This window comes from Dermacentor variabilis, chromosome 8 (genome assembly GCF_050947875.1).
Source record: "Dermacentor variabilis isolate Ectoservices chromosome 8, ASM5094787v1, whole genome shotgun sequence".
NCBI classification, from domain to species: Eukaryota; Metazoa; Arthropoda; class Arachnida; order Ixodida; family Ixodidae; genus Dermacentor; species Dermacentor variabilis.
The window spans coordinates 85,818,905-85,834,048 of record NC_134575.1 but is presented as its reverse complement, the minus strand read 5'-3'; the positions used below and the strand labels follow the sequence as shown (position 1 = coordinate 85,834,048).

Here is a 15,144-nt window from a genome sequence, read left to right as displayed (position 1 = left end):
AATGTGATGCGAAGGGCGGTCATGACAGTTTTGTTATTAATCTGAAAACCATTTGCGCTGTTGAAATCTCGACACAAAGGATAGTGTTGCCTTCTTTTGTATTCAATCACAATGTTTTTACAATATACGTAGCCTTTTCGAAAACTAACCGTGACTGATAAAACATTTCTATTTATTGGATTTGATTGTGGCAAAATACGAACATTACTTGCGCAGTAACTTGAACTTCATATTGCAAAAAGAAAATCTCTGCATACTTTTCAAAGACATAACGGAATTCAAAGTGGCGACTTTAGGAGGGCATTTTAAATAGAAAGATTAAAATATATTTTGAGCAATATAAGGAAGAAAACCTCGCTAATAAGGTTCTCCAGAATTTCACAAAGATGAATTTCATGAAGGAAAAAATTGCCATCCTCCTGAGTGTACAACGAAGCTATTCTAGGAGCTCATACGGGCTTCCGAGAATGGTTCAGAAAAAAATTCTTCCAGTCGCAAAAAACAAAAAAACATTAGTCCGGCTCTCGGCATCGAAGCCGAGAGCAATGCCTTTTTGAGGTGTAAGCTCTACTATTTGCGCGAGCTAGGAGGCACCATATCGCCTTTGCGAAACCGATATCACCGAAAAATGACTTTAGTTAAATAAATATAAATCGCTGTAAGATTACTATAGCTGCACTAATAATAACACTTATAGCAATAATAGTTATCGCAAAATACGATTCAACTACAGTGATTACAGACTTTATAATAGAGTTTGAATAATCACATCTTGTGAAACAATTTGTCCAACACGCATTAATAAACCAAATTTCCTAACTCAATCGATTTCTTAGTTACAAAGAGATTGAGGTTCGTTTTGCTCGTAATTGTAGCCTTCATTAGGGTGGACTTCAAAAGTTTCCCACTTTATTTTTTAATACGATCACACTAAGCAAAAATGAACAAAGAGGTCTGTTATTTTTTTCTGTACTTCTTCATAGTACGTGTACTAAAAGTCTCGTCTAGCTTTAATGACGTGAAACTTCCTGTGTCCGCTTTGCGTAGACATATTCACTCATTTGATGCTCGCAAACGTCAGAGAAGCAATACCAGCTGCCGGAAAGATTTACGTCCACAGGAACGCAAAAGATGATGTCACAGAAGACGAAAATGCAATTATCTTTGCTTCATTCATTCTATAAAAGCGGCTGCGACCAAAGCGCTTAAAGTGTTTCTACTTCGACCCCATTACTTTGTGCACGTGGCTTCATAGCTATCGACGGTGAGTGTGGTCATTTCAGTGGGGCTTGTAGAAATAGACGACATACCATACTGGTCCCCAGACTTTTCTATGTTATGCTTTCATGTAAGTGGTAGTAGTGAAAATACCATGTAGATGGCCATGGTAATTTTCTAAAACAAAGTTTATAATCCACCTTAATCGATATAAAACGGCATTGTTATTGCCAAATTCAATTGTGATTCACATCCAAATGCTCCGCTTCTGTTCAATCTGGTACCTTACCAGACGACTCGAAGATAAAGGTGCTATTAAAACTTCTGCAGAGGCAAAAATTTGTAAGGCAATTAACGTGCCCATATCACCCTATTCGAATAAATGCAAGGCTTGCTCGAAGTTTTGTCAGCATGCCCGTACTTTATTACATTTCGAGATGTCTTCGAAGACAAATTATGGTTATTTACCATTTCAGATATCAAAAGCCGTAGAAAATGTCAAAAATTTCTGGACTGATGAAATGCGCTCTCTCTTTAGCAGGTAAGTTTGCAGCTTCTTCACTGACATCTACATTAATATAATCCTGTACATCACCAGCATGGCCCCATTCTAGAATAAATATAGTCGCTGGTGTGACTATTATACGATATCGATAAACCACAACTGGCATCAGAACAACCACAACTGCACGAACTGGCATCTTCGGGATCGGTCAGATCTTCGGCATCGGCGCCCGTATGGGGAGTGCTTAACGCCTGCTTCACCTCCACCGCGGGTCGGCCCGGTATTGCACCATCTTTCGGGTCGGCTCACGTATGGGGAGTGTTTAGCGCCTGCTTCACTTCCAGCGAGGTTCGGCCCGGAATTATACTGCCTTCAGGATCCGCCTACGTGGGGGCGTGCTTAACGCCTGCGTCACCTCCGCCGTGGTTTGGCCCGACATTGTACTACCATTAGGATGTTTTTCTCCAGACGGACACGATATTGGGAAACTAGCCCTTAACAGCTTGGCTGTCAAAATCACGAGCCATTCCACTTTCTAGAGGTGGGTGGCCAGCGAATAAAGCACGGAACAGAGGCGGCACAGAATTTTGAGCAAAGGTACGAATATATTTATTGTCCTCATCTGTGGTCATGGTGACGATGCCGGTACGCACACACATTCGCGTATCACCTCTGTTAATAAATGTGTCCGTCACGTAAGACCGTGAATGGCTTATACCTCCTTATCCAATGACTCACACCCCCGTAAACGCGGCCTCTCCATTACGGCGACAGATGTGCAATTCTACACTGGAATGATGAGCGACAAGGGAACCAGCTGTGGAAGAAGACGACGACGAACTCGTGAGCAGTGGCATGGGCGCGTTCTAGTGGTTGCGTTGACATGCGGCAACGAGCCAGCTGTGTAAATCGATGACGCTCGAGCCATTTCTGATGATCATGTTTTTTTTTCACAACGGAGCCTGCTGAGGAAGAAGACGTAGACGACGAACGCGCCAGAAGACAGTGCGAAACAGAATACAGGATTAGCGTTAATGTTGTCGGGTTAAATAGACAAAAAAGTGCTGCATTTCGCTCGCTTGGACGAAGAGAAGCGAAATAGGTGCAGAAGTAGGCCCATCTAGACACTTCTTTCGTGTAACAAACTGAAAGTTCACTGTGTGTATCTCTACAAGGCCTTGTCCGTCCCCTAAAGATAAGCCTGCTATCCTAAGAAGAAAGCTTCACCGTTACACCATGTCTCATCTTCCTCATGCAGGTATCTTCATTCGTGATGAGAATCAGAAGGTTGGCTTCGTTGATGCTTCTTTTAACGAGAAGAGGAAAGTGTTTACCACAGTTGGCGTGGACAATGCGGGCAATGTCGTTAACGCTGCTACCGTTCGGACTGATAGGCGAGAGGTCGCGGAGCAAGCGCCTATTGCGCTCGCCCTGGCTGACAAGCGCAGGCCTTTTGTATATAGCGATTCAAAGTCGGCCGTTAAGGCCTTTGAGAAGGGCTCGGTGGCTAAGGTTGCTTTTAAAATTATGCAGACATGTGAGATCTCTCAACACTACTTATCCTGGTTCCCTGCTCACCTTAGGATGATTGAGGGAGCCCCTCCGAATCCCAATGAGTCCGCTCATGAGGCAGCGCGAGATCTTACCCTCCGCTCTGCACCTCAGTCTTGCACCTCAGCGCTGCCAGAGGTGAAACTGTGTGAGACCACCAGCAAACCTCAGGAATTACTCAGGTCGCAGTGAAATATTAGATTGTTTAAGAGCTTTGGTGACGGTACCCGTGAGATTGCATAACTATGATAATGCGAGCCCAAATATTGTTTTGCATTTTTATTGGTTCAGGAGAAAAGGCATTCACTGCAAATAAAATATTTCGTTGCCTCTGCAATTGCATAAATTCTGACCAATCAATCAGTCATGGCTATAAATTAGGTCGGAACATGTTTCGTGCTTGAATATTCTAGCACCATTCTAGGATACTTCACAATCAATGTGTACCGAAGAACCACGCTTATGCCCTCGTCAGAAATGACAATTTGCCAAGAGTGTTCATTTAATTATTGTTTCCAAGAATTTTTAGGGCATGAGCAAGAAAGGTATTTTTTAAGTACGGCTGCTTGAGGCAGCTGATTTTTTCGCACAGATACAGGGTGAACGTGAGTCCCTGTGTTACTGGTCTTATGATGCGGCCTGAACTCTTGAGCAAGTTTTACTACAGATCACGTCCTCAATACTCTGTCGAGGACAACAGTTTCGTCAGGCAAACCCAGTTTTCATTTTGTAATTGGCCAAATCTTTACTGAAGCAGAGCAAAAGCTTTTGATGTTTGCTGGCCAAGATGCGGTCAAATATCACTGATAGCAATAACCGAGATAATACTACTTTTCCACAAGAATTTGTAGTTCCGTCATTGTGCGGAAGAGTGCGCGCTATCGCAATAAAATATATCGTTCCTAGCTTGTGAACTCAAAGGGGCAGTTTGAACGAGTAAAATTGTGGACGGGTGATGCCTGGCGTTTTCCTCTCAAGTACAATGTTTGAAAACGCAAGCATGGCGGTTGTTCCTCAAATGACGTTTCAAGAGCATCTATGATGAGGGTAATTTTAGATAACACTTACCTACCCAGCTCCGCTGGAACTACTACGTGGCAAAAGCTCCCTTTACACGATAATAAAGTGTGTATTTTCACCCACGTGCATATCAGTTGTTTTACCAGTGTAATTGGCCTTCTGTTTTTCACCGTCTCCTAAGACCAAAGTGCACTTTTTTAGAATCAAATACATTCAGTTCAAAATTTCAGGTAGACTGAAGCGCTTATTTACGCTTTCAAATGTCCTGAGTAAAAAAAGTGTAATGCATACCAGATGAAAACATGCACTGACCTGTAAAATGAACTTTGAAATTACCTTATTTAGTTATGGACTTGAGATCACATCTTCAAACTGCGGACTGAGAACTTAGCAATAGTGAAGTACGGTCTGCGTAGCAGAAATCAAAAGACTATCAAACCTTTCTTTACATATCTGACCAATTAAATACGCTACAAAAGGCCTTCATGTTACCAATCTAAAGAAAACTTCCATGACCCGTCTAGAAATGTAGCACTTTGAGCGGCATACCATTACCTGAAAAGCTTTAGAAACAGTAATTTCGTAAGCATGCCAATCTTCAGATTTGAGCTGAAGCAGACAACGCTACACTTTTCTACAGTTCTCGACTTCATTTCTATGCTTGAACAAGCGCCCCCACTATATCATTGAACATGTTATGGTGGTAAAAGCTTATTACCTAACTTGTCATCGCTACTTTTCCCACCGGTTACGTCAGAGTCTCCAGAAATAAACCTGAAGTGGTAGAACGTCCAATAGTTCGCATGCGATTTTTTATTGCTCTAAAGGTAAAGGAAAGCAACAGGCGACGCGTAGAAATTTGCCACTGTAGTGCTTCTCGGACAAAAATTTACCCATATTCTGCTTTTTCAGTGACTCTACTGATGTCTACCAATGTTGTGGAAGCCCTTGCGGCGCTAAACTATGGCTCCGAAAAGGCTAAAGAGTACTGGAACGGCCGTTTCGATATTGAATCGAACCTCGAGTCTTGAAGACACATATGCGGATAGAGCTAAAACACAGAAAGAAATAGGACAACTGTGTTGTTAGCGACAATAAATAAATGGCTTGAGCTACAAGCGAAATTCTGAGTTTGTGTGAAAAAATTTGAAGCTTAAGCACATCGCAATCTCGATTGGTTACGACCTCCACGCAGCGATGTCCGACTTGCTTTCCGTGTTTTTTATTCTAGGGAAAATTCATCCGAGTGATATAGACAATAGCTGAGAAATATGCTGTAAGGTCTCACGGAAATCTTGAGTTGTCATAAATTTTTTTTTGCTGCTAGTCTGCTTCGTTTTGCATTGATAAGGCCCACTACTAAAAAAAAGTAGACACACACTTGCAAAATGCTATTACTGCGAAATCAGCTAGTTTCTCGAGATGTACTTATTTGTTTTCTAAGATACATTACGAAGCCCAGAGGGTATTGAGTAAGGATGGCGAACAAAGATTTAAGGAAATGCAATATATACAGGGCAAAAAGAAAAAGGGAAAGCAATGCAAAAGTCTAGGGCTAAATGTTGCAACAGACATCAGTACAAGGTACAAAAAATTATCATTAAAGTATGTAAACGCAACACAGATGTCAGTTTAATGAGTAAGGAATAATGCAGGGGTTCAGTAAAGACACAATAGCCGGAAACAGAATATTGAATAGAATAAAAGTATTAATTAGGTCACGATGTCACGTGGAAGCCCAATGACGAATTGAGCGCATGTGTTCTTTCGTATTTGCGCTTTTTGCTGTACTTATTATGTAAATTGCGGGAAATGCGTGAGGGCGCTTCGAGAGGTAACGAATAATGTTTGGTGCTGCGTCGGTATTAATGAAATCAGCCCAAAATGTCCATTTAACGAAAAATATGCAGTTCGAGAGAAACATTATATTTAATTTTTGCTATGCTCGAATGGGGACTGTAGGAACGTGTAATGAAGCAAGCGGGTCTATTTTGCATGGTTTCTGGCAGGTTAATTAAGTATTTTTGCCATGGAAACGATGTGGAGGCTGCATATTCTAGCTGCGGTCGCACAAATGTTGGCTAGGAAAGTTTTCTCATATTGTTAGGGGAATTAGCGCGCTGATACCTCTGTCTCCTTGGAGCTTTGGTAGAAAAGCGTTAATGTGCGTGGCTTTCGGAAAGGTATGCGTGAGGTGGGGGGGGGGGGGGGGAATACCTAAATACTCGCATGATGATGCGTCAGGCACTAGAGTGACTTCTTTGAGATACCCGAAGTTAGATTTGGTACGCTTGTGGCTGAAAGAAATACCCTTTCATTTATTCCAGCAAAGCATCATTTGTAATTCATTACACCAAATGGAAATCAGGTTTATGTTTACTTGTGAGGGCGAGATAGCCAACCCTGGAATTGATGGAGCTGTAAATCATAAAGTTTTCCGCAAAGAGCCGTAGGCGACACGATATTTTAGTGGGCTGGCCGGTAGTGTATAAAAGAAACAACCATGGGCGAAGAACTCTGCATTGAGCTTGACCTGAAAATACGTCACAGAGTGATTAATTAAAATTGTTAACTGTCGTAAATTTTTGGTGGAAAAAAAGGAAAGTTACGGAGCCATGACAGTGCAAAAGAATCAATTCTGTAAAGGAATCAGGTAATTTCGAAAAAAAATGGCATGTACAAAGCTTTACCAAAATTTTTAAAAAGCAGCCAGTGTGTATGTTAGCATCAGTGTTGAAATCCAAGCCAGTCGCTAATTTTGGCAGTTGAGTGCCAGAAAAATTATTTACATAAGCCGTGTTGTTCAGGAAACAAGACAGAACTATGTTCGAGGTCACAGTAAATGTTAGAAGCATTCATGTGTGCCAGTAATTTACCGCAAATGTACGTTAGTGAAATGGGACTGTAGTGTACGGGTGAATTTATGCTACCGCGTTTAAACAGAAGGATGATTTTAGCAACTTTCCAGTTTGTAGGGAGCAAGCCAGATGCTATTGATTGCTAGAAATGAGGCAAAGAATATCACTAGAGTTGGATGCGGTGCTTTTTAATATTTTCGAGTGAATGTTCGCAGCACCAGAAATTGTACAAATATATGCATTAGCAATGAGCTGAACGATACTTGCAGTGGTGACATCAATAGGGATCATAAATTGCCAATCCTAATCAGGAACAATGATTCCGTTGCAGTGATGTTGCCTTGGGAATATAAACGCAAAGTATCATTAAATGCATAGGCACACTCACTGACTGAAAGTGGTAGACGGTCATCATTGCTGAGTGAAATATGATGACGAGCGATTTCACGGGATATCACGCGCGAAAACTTTTTTGTGATGGCATTTTAAGATAGACAGAATTCGCGAGAAATATATTTTTCTTTATAAAAGCGGACAGCAGAACATTAAGACTTTTGGCATGGACTGTATTTTTCCCAAGCCGATGACGTGTGCACGAACTTGACCTTTTCGTACAGGCGTTTTTTTTTTATTTCGATGACGACGGAACACCTTATTGAACCATTGTTTCGATTTGCCTATGGAAATCAAGGGGACATATTTGTTAACTAAAGTGCGCATGATGTTCTTAAAAGCACCCAGTTGTGTTCAACAGACATATCGGAAAATGAGGCCAGGACCGTTCCAATAAACATTTTGCCCGGTTGTAGTAGCTAGAAATGTTGACGTGACAATAAGCCCTAATTGAAAAAGCTTGTGATCACTAAACCCATCGGAGTACAGAATTTCACCAATCGTTTTAGGTGCACTGGGGAAGACAAGATATAAACTGTCAGAACTACGACATGGTTAATTTGTCGCTTGAAAAAAATTTTTTATCTAAAGTAAGACAGACAAGCTCCGCTGAGGCTCGACACGAGGATGACAAATCGGACCACTCAATTTACGGGAAATTGAAGTCACCAAACAGGCAATTGAGTGCAGCTGAGAATGTTTAGATGGAAGAATACTCGTGGAAGTTTTGTTAATGAACGAGCGATCAGATTGTGGCGCACGGTAGCAGAAGCCAGCCAGTACCTTCACTGATGCCCTTGCACAAGGAGCCCACACTATTTCAAGAGAGGAATCACTTAATGTATGATGTGATACCAGCTCTTTTTCATTGGCGATAAGGACACCGGGATCTTTCTTACCGGAACAATCAAGCCTGTACATGTTACACGTATTTTGGTCGGGGAAAATTTCATTGTGCATTATGTCTTTTTGTAGCCAGCTTTCCATCAGTGCAACAATATCGCTGGTAAATCATCGTAAAGGGAACACATCGCGTCACGCATTGGCTTGGATGACTATAAGTGAAAGTGATAACCGTCGATTAGTGCTTGGTGGCCTAAGCAGCACCAGGGTGCACTTGTTCTTGCCTAACTATCTTGCTGATAGTACAACTGAGTTAGGCGGGAAGGTTTTGTTGTGAATACGCAGGTTATCAGCGAATAGGTTATTTCATTGTGGTTTCTGGCGAGTTCAAGTAGTTTGAATCTACATTATTTGGTTCGCAAAAAAATTCTTCGCGAATAAAATCATTCCAATCTTTCACCTTGTGCGCGGATGCCACAATTCCCTGTTTGACTTTAAAACACATCAGTCTTGCAATGATTGGTTCCTACTTGTTAAAACTGAAGTTCCCCAACAGATGCACCCACTGAAATTGGAATACCGTTACAGTAGTTCCTTGTTAATTAGAGCGAACTGTAATTATTTTCAGCTCCGAGACATACGAGTTCTAATTCATTCTCCTCCTGCTCAAGAGCAAATAACATAAGGTCTCAGCGGCGCTTCTTGTTGTCGGCGTCCCCATATATTTTTCTAGCTTAAGAACGATATCACTTTGTCTGTTTGGTTCTACATTGGCTTCCAGCGTTGTAAGTATATCGAAATGCGGCTTAAATATCATATCGGTGACATCTTGTTTTTCTTGACGCCCTTCAGTTCAAGTAGTATACGTAGTTCAGTTCACGTAGTAGTTCACCTGAATAAAGCGTGCGTATAGTTTATAGCGAAGAAGAAAACAATTTCTCCTTAGTTGTCAATCAAAGGTTTACTGACACACGGGCACCTTTCGGCTCGTTTACGCCATCATCTGAACAATTGAACAAAGTACACATTGATATTCTGGGGCCATGGCCATTATCAATCGGGAACACGTAATTCTTGACCTGCTTAGATCGCTTTACCCGATGGCCAGAAGTTTTCGCTCTGCCTAACATCCGTACTGAAATTATCTCAAACGTGTTGACCGCGGGCTGGGTCTCACGATACGGCGTACCGTTTACTGTTACAACCGATGAAGGACGCCAGTTTGAATGGGCACTATTCCGTAACCTGTTCACCATTGGAGGCACTTCTCACATGCCCACCACGCCACACCATCACATCGCCAATAGTCTTGCTGAACGTTTTCACAGCTCTATCAAGGCCTCGCTCAGAGCGCAGCCTGACGCCGCTCAGTGGTCCACATCACAACGACAGGTTATTCTAAGTCTTTATACTAATTCCTAAAGAGAAATTGTTTTCGTCTTTATCTTCTTTTTCTTCGGTATCCCACCCACGAATAAACTGCGCAACGATTTCTGAAATAATAAAGTTCCATCCTCCTCCTTTTTCTCACTGTCATCCAAGCTTAAACGTGGTGCAGTGTGTTCTATTCACGATGATTTAACTGCGACATTGTTACACCGAGGCAAACCTGCCTACAAAAAGATCTAATCCACAATAATATTTTCCCTGATCAAAATACATATCACATATACAGGCATGATCCGTTAAGACCGGTCGCTGTGTCCTTATCGCCAGTGAAAAGACGCTGGCATCAAAGCGCAAAAATACTGATTTCTCTCTTCAAATAGTGTGGGCCCCTTGCGCAAGGGCATCAATGAAGCTATTGGTTGGATTCTGCTGCCGTCCGCCTGAATCTGATCACTCGTTCATTACTAAACTTTCCCCGAGTAATAATTCTGCCACGTAAACATTCCCAGCCGAAGTCGATTACCTGGTTGGTGACTTCAATTTCCTGTAGATTGACGGGTCCAATTTGTCATCCTCATGTCGCGCTCCAGCGGAGGTTATTAGCCTTACATTAGACATCAATTTTTTTTCAAGTGATAAATCAACCAATTCGCGGTTCTAGCATTTTATAGCTCGTCTTCTCCAGTGCACGTAAACGATTTGGTGAAGTTCTGTACTTCGATGGGTTTAGTGATCAGAACCTTTTTTCAATTAGGGCTTAATGTCCCATCGACATTTCAAGATACTGCAACCCGGCAGATCGGCGATTACAATAGAGCCAATTATAAAGAAATAAATAATGCACCTATTTGAGTTTTCATTCAAACATTCTTGGCCTCATTTTCCGATAGATACGTTCAACGCAACTGGGTGCGTTTTAAGAGCATCACACGCAATCTAGCTTACAAATAGGTCCCCTTGATTTCCATTACAAATCTAAACCATAGTCCAGTAAAGTGTACCATCGTCATCGAAATAAAAGAAAAAGGTCTACGAAAAGGCCAAGCTCGTGAACACGTAATCGGCTTAGGAAAAATGCTGTTCATGCTTTAAGTATTTTTGTTCTGCTGTCCGTGTTTATAGAGACAGATATTTTTCTTAAGACTTCTCTCTCCCTCATAAAATGCAACCACAAAAAGATTAGGGGCGCGATATTCCGTGAAACCGCTAGTCATCATATTTCACTGAGCGATGATGACCATCTACCACTTTCAATAAGTGATTGTATCCACACATTTAAAGATACTTTGCATCTATATTCACGAGGAAACATCAATCCCATGTGGCCAGTGTTCTTGGTCAGGATTGGCAATTCATGGTCCCTATGAATGTCACCAGTAAAGTATCGTTCAACTCACTGCTAACCAAAAATTTCTACAAGTGCTGGTACGGACAACATTCACTCGAAAATATTAAAACGCACCGCATCCAACTCCAGTGATATTTTTGCCTCATTTTCCTGCAATCAATATTTTCTGACTTGCTCCCTACAAAACTGGAAAGATTTGTGTGTGTAAACACATCCTTCTTTTCAAAAGCACAAGCTCTAGTTCACCGTAAACTACAGTCGCATTTCACTAACTTGCATTTGCTTTAAATCACTGGCACACATTATCCCTTTTCACATTTACTGTCACCTCGAACATAGTTCTTTCTTTTTTCTGAGCAACACGGCTTATGGCAATTATGTTCCATCACACTCAACTGCTAGAATTAGCGACTGACTTGGATTCCAACATTAAGGCTAACATACAAACTGACTGCATCTTTTTAAATTTTGCTAAAGCTATTGACAGGCGTGGCACATTCCCGTATCTTTAGCAATTTTGTGATCTCTGCCTAGACTCTTTTACACTGTCACGGCTTCGTAACTTTCCTTTCTTCCGCCAAAAATTTACAACAGTCATCACCTTTAATTCATTGCACTGTGACGTAACTTCAGGTGTAGCTCACAACAGAGTCTTTTGCCCTTTGTTGTTTGTTACATACACTAACGACCTGCTCGCTAACATAATGTTACGGGGAGAAGAGATGCTTGACGATATATTTATAGGATATATAAAACGGGCAGAAGCGTTGCAGTAGTATCTCCGATATACTGCGCTGGGTACCAAGGTTTTACACTAATTACCTATTTCTTTATTGTCTTGTTTTTGCGTGTGGCAGTTTGGAATACGTGGCGAGGGTGTATTTCGCCAGTTACGTACACAGGGAAACGAGCATGATAAGGAGCAGTGCATGCTCGCTGTAGACGGACAGCCGCACTCATTGAATTGCTTGGTCACGTGTTCACTTTTCTTTATTTTGCTGTTCCTATAGGCTCTACAGAGCTCATGTAAGAACAGTGGAGTAATTTCAGTGCATAAGCAGCGCAATAGGTGCTCTTCTACGAGCGAAACGACGGTGCGATAGATCAGCATGTCGAGCGGCAGTGAGGTTGCGCAGCTTGCGGCCATTGGCCATTGTAAGACGTAAGTGATGCAAATGATTTTCGAAACACCTAAGAGGCTGCCGCTGAAAAAAAAATTTTAAAAGGGCACATTAAAAAGTATAAGCAGGACGTCGAATCGAAGCCGAGACTGTAGAGCGGCACATCGGAGATGATACCGATAAGCCACTGACGAAGAGTAATAGTTTTTCCAATTTTATATATGCTAACGTCTAAAAATTGTTCTGGCTTTCGTCGATTTTTTTTTTTTTTGCTATTTTAGTGACTCGAAGGCCAGCTCTTCAGCGGTTTTTGTGCATTCTGTTCCGGCATATTGTGTTATGACGAACTTAATGTTAGCCTGTAACCACTTCTAAATACCTATTTCATTACAATGGCGAGCCTTCCCCTGCGCTGTCACCGATTGTTGTGGCGGTATGCCAATAATCGTACATTCTTGCACTTTTTTGCGCACGATTCGACCTAGCACTATTGATGACAAAGAATACTTGCGGGTGTCATATGCGGACAGTTGTCAACACTGTGTGATTACGACCTCAGTGCCAGAAATAGGTAGTTCCAAGACAGATAGTGTCCACTGTAACGGCCTCGTACTCTCGCAATTAAATGTTTCAAAGCTGAAGGATTCACTAAAGTCTGGTGTTTTGCATTGCCTAGATAGTATCTCTGAAACGCCAATCTGTGAACGCAGTTCTTGTATACATGAGGTATTCCTTCACATAGAGATAACATCAGGCAGTGTCTCAGGTTTACGGGCATCGTCTTAGGGCGCTACATCGTGCTCAAAGTTCCTAATAGCGCTTTATTCCACTCTCCATCCATTTATCCCACATGATTGAGATGGGAAGCAGCACTGTAGGATCTGTACCAAATCAACTGGATAGTACAGATACGCCACCGTAGCAGACAACTCGGACTAGAATCATCGTCGCAATAGAGACTTTTAATATAGAGTAAAATGCTTGCATTTGCGTTAGCGTGTTCCGCACGGTAAAACTTTGCGGGACGCTATTCGATCGAGCATTTAGTATAGCGTAAAACAAACGATGCGCCGCAAAGCGCAAAACTTCACTGCGCCATCTAGGTAGGAGTAGTCAAAGCTCCTAAGCTGATTGGCTTGCCATATAGTCAAGAGTAGTCAATGCAGCATTTTTTTTATTCTAGACAGATTATGAATAGCGTTTGCCGGCTTACGTACGTTAAGCCCAAACATCTTTGCGGGACGTTACGTTAAAAGACAGGGGGTCCCTTGGTGCCTCGTCACAAGTGTATCCAAGCCAAGAAAATCTATTAGGAACCATTCCGTTGTCCCTATGCGGACGCGTATCGTCAGGCCTATGGACGCCAGAATCGTAGAACGACTTCGGGGAATTGGATGCGCTATGCGCTCATAACTACCGTTTCAGGTGAGTTTAGAGGGAGTGTAATATCATTTCAATAATTACGGACGACCAGCGAGTATGAGTGCGTAGCCATCACGAGAATTCACGGTGAAGCGGGAGCCAAGGATGCCGTTATGTTTGACAGCGCTATTTCTTGGCGTCCGCGCTTTGCGAGCGTTAGAGTCTGCCGCTAAACTCCGAAAATAGGGGAGGCACGCTCTGCGCAAATCTGCGATAGCGCTCGGCGTGTGCGCAGTGTAATCCCCGCGTATTTTAGCGTTTAGCTTGTTTGGACTTCGGCTATACTAATGCTGTCGAATATGCCTGAATTTTTTATGGATGGCGACGGAACGTACCGGATTTTATTACTTCCTTTCCGACCGACCATTTCTATACCCTGTCAGAACGTCCAGGGTAGACTTATTTTTGCGATCACTTCGAATGTTTTCATTTTTGTGTTCTCATCAAATACACAGCCCTGACCTTCCGTATTCAATATATCAATCTTACTAATGTTGCTTTTCTGTATTTTCGGTGAACCCAGTACTATTTGGTGGATGCTAAAGTTATCGGCTTCCCCTTCCTACGGCTCTGTATTGCGTACCTCGAAAAATGAACCATAATCACTGAAGGAGGTCTTATTCCACGTTATCTTCAACCTCAATATTTTAGAAGTGACATTTCACAAGTGATTGAGTATAGTTACTATGGAGAATTAACAAAGGCGCCACCTGTACGCGTCCATTACTTCACAGCATGCCATCGCATCAATTGCTAACATGATAACTGGAAATTGACGAAATGAAAATTGCACTGAGTTTCAGGGACGATGGGGCAGCTTGCCAGGGAGCATTATGGCAGGGGGTCGCCTTGTTCGCTTTGTTTCTATATTCTAATTTTAAAAATACTAAATCCGAAAGATTCACTATCAGCCGGTTAGACAATGTGCTTACTTTTGTTGCCTATATAAAGTCGTAAGCAATGAAACATCACGTTCATTTTCCTGCTAATTGTTCTGATTACAGACAGGTTGTTTATTGAACATTGAAACCGCAGACGTGTTCTCACTCGTGCTATGCGTGGTGCCGCATGCCTTAGACCTCTCAAAGAGCTCGCTCGCGTTGGCAGCAGAGAAGCATGCGTGGGGTCCTGGCCTTACCGTACAGCAATCATTTATAATTAAAGCCCAGCCTATAATGTACTTAAAAGAGTGAAGAGTACGCGAATTTCTGCAGAAGTAAAGTACTTTTTTCTCATAGAACTTTCTCAGAGAATAGAGTTCTGAAATGAAAGGCTGGTGTTGCATCGTGCACAACTGATCGTTTATACCGCAAAGGAGTTGAGACAAGAGATTATGTATTCATGTATTGTTGGGAAGGGATGGATTTGTGGAAACTTGTAAAAAGGCCAGATAAAAAGAATTATATGCCTAAACATTTATTATGTATTGTATCTAGCGTTCGAAAAATTTTCATTTACTAACGCTGCTGTTCCTTT

At 42.0% G+C, this 15,144-nt stretch overlaps 1 long non-coding RNA gene across 1 annotated transcript; it reads left to right on the top strand.

Annotated features, from left to right (window-relative positions):
• Positions 1–1,219: 1,219 nt before the first annotated feature.
• LOC142591160 (uncharacterized) lies at positions 1,220–5,412 on the top strand. Its single transcript, XR_012830369.1, has 3 exons — positions 1,220–1,264; positions 1,695–1,759; positions 5,207–5,412. It is a non-coding gene; the product is annotated as an uncharacterized LOC142591160 (long non-coding RNA).
• Positions 5,413–15,144: the final 9,732 nt, after the last annotated feature.